Genomic DNA, 4941 nt, shown 5'->3' with positions numbered 1-4941 from the left:
CTTCGTAACACATATTTTTTCGAACATTCGAAATTATTGGAAAGTAAAATCCGATTTGGGCTTCCACAAATTTTTGGATGACAACAAACACCTATTTCATACGTACGTTAATGTTTTAAACAACAAACTATATTTCATATGTTAATATATATATATATATATATATATATATATATATATATATATATATATATATATATATATATATATATATATATATATATATATATATATATATATATAATATAAAATAAAATAAAATAAAATAAAATAATAATAAACCACAAAAGGATCTGTTGGTCGTAAACATGTTACAATAGCAGAAAACTTGGGGCAGTGCCTTTAAGTTTAAAACATACAGCTTTGGAAATTGTTGGCTATTTGATAATAAGTAATTCAATTTCAGCGTGCTACACTGTCTGTCGAGCGATCAAAGGGGTCGGTTAAAATGCATTCCCCTATGTGCAGACATTGCACAGACGTCTTAAAAACGCGTAGACTGACAATAGGAATAATCTGTTTATCTACTCACGTGTATTTTCTGACGAAATAATGGCCAGAATTAATGACCCTTAGGGCCAATGCCACATTGATTGACTTAACACCACATCCTGGTGGTCGTCTTTTTAGACGGGACATTTTCAAGTCTCGACAGCATAGTAGATATGTTACCAGGTTTAAGAGGGGGAGGTATTGGTTTCGTATCCCGGAATCTGTTACAACCCAGTGTGAATTTGTGCTCACCATATCGATTATGTACATCTTTTTCTCACACGCTCTCTTTCACTGTCTCTCCTCCCTCTATGAGGCCTCCATCCCTCTTTCTTTTTCTCTCTCTCCCTCTGTCTGTCAGTCCTCGTTCCCTCCCTCCCTCTCTCTCTCCCTCCCTCTCTCTCTCTCTCTCTCTCTCTCTCTCTCTCTCTCTCTCTCTCTGTGTGTGTGTGTGTGTGTGGGGGGGGGGGGGGGGGTGTCTATCTCTCTCACTAACTCTTTCTCTGTATCTGTCTGTCTCTCTATTTCTCTCTTTGTCTCCCTTCATCACTCAACAAAACCCAGATGCTGCCACTCCCTTAAAACGCAGGCTACTGATAGATTGGAACTGCTACAGCGACGTGAAACCGGCACCGACGTCTTAAATCCGGTAGCTTAACCACTAGACGACAGAAATCCGCGAATCGTGATTCGTTTGTGGTCGCCATTATGCTAACTGTTAATGTCCTGTAATAACTAGTTTTGACACCCCGCAGCTCGCCCGTGACCATCTGGTGATGTGATTTGCAAACACCGATTACCTCATCATTTAGATTTGATAACTGGACTGTGTTGGTGATGCTGTAATTGGGTCCAGTAACCGCATTCGAACAACAGCAGTCGTTAATAAGTTGACTCGACACACGAAGAACATTGATCGACGAACTAACAAAAACAGTCTACACGCGAAGACGAGTCGACAATTAATGCCATTGCAGGGGCGGATCCAGTAAATATTTAGAGGGTGGGTTAGGAGGGACTAAGGTGAAAAGGGCACATGGACCAACTCGAGGAAAGGGCAAACAAATGAAAATTATGATGAAGAAAAAACTCAAATAAAAAGCAAAACATACCACATTTTATTTACGGTTATATGGCGTCGGACATATGGTTAAGGACCACACAGATATTGATGGAGCAATCCCGCTGTCACCACTTCATGGTCTACTCTCTTCGATTAGCAGCAAGGGATCTTTTATATGCACCATCGCATAGACAGAAATAGCACATACCACATCCTTTGATGTACCAGTCATGGTGCACTAGCGGGAGCGAGAAATAGCTCAATGGGCCCACTGACCGGTATATCTCATCTCGTGAAGTTTGCAATCATATCACACTCGTCGTGCAGGCGCGACTCGTGACATATGATTGCAAACTTCACGAGATGAGATATAAATCATATTTGACAAAAAACATGAAATATCCTCTATGTATCAAATGGGTTTATGACATGGATAATGTGGGCAAGTTACAGGATAAACATGAATAAGAAACCTCTCCTCTCAAATTATGGTATATCTACCCGTCTCTGTCTCTGTCTCTCTCTGTGTGTGTCTCTCTTTCTGTCTCTCTCTCTCTCTCTCTCTCTCTCTCTCTCTCTCTCTCTCTCTCTCTCTCTCTCTCTCTCTCTGCCTCTCAGTGTCTCTTTCTATCTCTCTATTCATCTCTCTCACTCACTCACTCTCCTTCCCCCTCCCATCTCTCTCTGTCTCCGTCTGTCTCTCTGTCTCTGTCTCTCTGTGTCTCTCTCTCTTCGTATCACTCTTTGCCTCTCAGTGTCTCTTTCTATCGCTCTATTCATCTCTCTCTCACTCACTCTCCTCCCCCTCCCTCCCTACTCTCTCTCTCTCTCTCTCTCTCTCTCTCTCTCTCTCTCTCTCTCTCTCTCTCTCTCTCTCTCTCTCTCTCTCTCTCTCCTTAAATATTAATCAGTCACAAAGACATTGTAACAATCTTTATGCAGCCATATAGTAAGTTTGAATATCTGTAATTTTGGTTCGATCAAAGAAAAAAAGGTGTTTATTGGCTACGCGGAATTGTATCATTCTGATCATAAAGCTGTATCACACCCATACGTTACCACACTTAGTACATGATTTACTGAACTATAACAAATATCTCGAGTTAGAAACAAAGAATAGACGAGTGGTTAACACATGCGTGAAGATATTGCAGTTGTGTATTACCTACTCAAAGGCTGATACATGGGGTTTTTTCTAGGGTAAGAGAAGGGGTGCAATTTAATTATAGTACACGTATTTCAAGGTACATATTATATATGTATGTGTTTGTGTGTGTGAGAGATAGAGAGAGGCAGACAGACAGAATAAGAAAACGAATGAAAGGTGAGAGAGACAAAGAGACAACGAGAGAAAGGTGAGTGAGTGAGAGATGTGAGAGGTGAGTGAGTGAGACAGGTGAGAGAGAAAGGTGAGTGAGTGAGAGAGGTGAGCGAAAGAGGTGAGTGAGAGATGTGAGTGAGTGTGAGAAGTGAGTGAAAGGGGTGAGTGAGAGATGTGAGTGACAGAGGTGAGTGCGTGGTAGAGATGAGTGAGAGAGGTGAGTGAATGAGAGAGGTGAGTGAATGAGAGAGGTGAGTGAGTGAGAGAGGTGAGTGAGTGAGAGAGGTGAGTGCATGGGAGAGATGAGTGAAAGAGAGAGGTGAGTGAATGAGAGAGGTGAGTGAGTGAGAGAGGTGAGTGAGTGAGAGATGTGAGTGAGAGAGGTGAGTGAGTGAGAGAGATGAGTGAAAGAGAGAGGTGAGTGAATGAGAGAGGTGAGTGAGTGAGAGAGGTGAGTGAGTGAGAGAGGTGAGTGCATGGGAGAGATGAGTGAAAGAGAGAGGTGAGTGAATGAGAGAGATGAGTGAAAGAGAGAGGTGAGTGAATGAGAGAGGTGAGTGAATGAGAGAGGTGAGTGAATGAGATAGGTGAGTGCGTGGGAGAGGTGAGTGAAAGAGAGAGGTGAGTGAATGAGAGAGGTGACTGAGTGAGAGAGGTGAGTGCATGGGAGAGATGAGTGAATGAGAGAGGTGAGTGAATGAGAGAGGTGAGTGAATGAGATAGGTGAATGCGTGGGAGAGGTGAGTGAAAGAGAGAGGTGAGTGAATGAGAGAGGTGAGTGAATGAGAGAGGTGAGTGAGTGAGAGAGGTGAGTGCATGGGAGAGGTGAGTGAGTGAGAGAGGTGAGTGAATGAGAGAGATGAGTGAAAGAGAGAGGTGAGTGAATGAGAGAGGTGAGTGAGAGAGGTGAGTGCATGGGAGAGATGAGTGAAAGAGAGAGTTGAGTGAATGAGAGAGGTGAGTGAATGAGAGAGATGAGTGAAAGAGAGAGGTGAGTGAGTGAGAGAGGTGAGTGAGTGAGAGAGGTGAGTGCATGGGAGAGATGAGTGAAAGAGAGAGGTGAGTGAATGAGAGAGATGAGTGAAAGAGAGAGGTGAGTGAATGAGAGAGGTGAGTGAGTGAGAGAGGTGAGTGAATGAGAGAGGTGAGTGAGTGAGATAGGTGAGTGCGTGGGAGAGGTGAGTGAAAGAGAGAGGTGAGTGAATGAGAGAAGTGAGTGAATGAGAGAGGTGAGTGAGTGAGAGAGGTGAGCGCATGGAAGAGATGAGTGAATGAGAGAGGTGAGTGAATGAGAGAGGTGAGTGAATGAGATAGGTGAGTGCGTGGGAGAGGTGAGTGAAAGAGAGAGGTGAGTGAAAGAGAGAGGTGAGTGCATGGGAGAGATGAGTGAATGAGAAAGGTGAGTGAATGAGAGACGTGAGCGAGTGAGAGAGGTGAGTGAATGAGAGAGATGAGTGAAAGAGAGGGGTGAGTGAATGAGAGAGGTGAGTGAGAGAGGTGAGTGCATGGGAGAGATGAGTGAAAGAGAGAGGTGAGCGAATGAGAGAGGTGAGTGAATGAGAGAGGTGAGTGAATGAGACGGGTGAGTGCGTGGGAGAGGTGAGTGAGAGAGGTGAGTGCGTGGGAGAGGTGAGTGAGAGAGGTGAGTGAGAGAGGAGGTGAGAGAGGTGAGTGAGAGGTGTGTGCATGGGAGAGGTGAGTGAAAGAGAGAAGTGAGTGAGTGAGAGAGGTGAGTGAATGAGAGAGGTGAGTGAATGAGAGAGGTGAGTGAATGAGAGAGGTGAGTGAATGAGAGAAGTGAGTGAGTGAGAGAGGTGAGTGAGAGAGGGGAGTGAGTGAGAGAGGTGAGTGAATGAGAGAGGTGAGTGAATGAGATAGGTGAGTGCGTGGGAGAGATGAGTGAAAGAGAGAGGTGAGTGAATGAGAGAGGTGAGTGAATGAGAGAAGTGAGTGAGTGAGTGAGAGAGGTGAGTGAGTGAGAGAGGTGAGTGAGTGAGAGATGTGAGTGAATGAGATAGGTGAGTGCGTGGGAGAGATGAGTGAAAGAGAGAGGTGAGTGAATGAG

This window comes from Gigantopelta aegis, chromosome 2 (genome assembly GCF_016097555.1).
Source record: "Gigantopelta aegis isolate Gae_Host chromosome 2, Gae_host_genome, whole genome shotgun sequence".
Classification (NCBI taxonomy): Eukaryota; Metazoa; Mollusca; class Gastropoda; order Neomphalida; family Peltospiridae; genus Gigantopelta; species Gigantopelta aegis.
Note: the sequence above shows the minus strand (reverse complement) of the source record.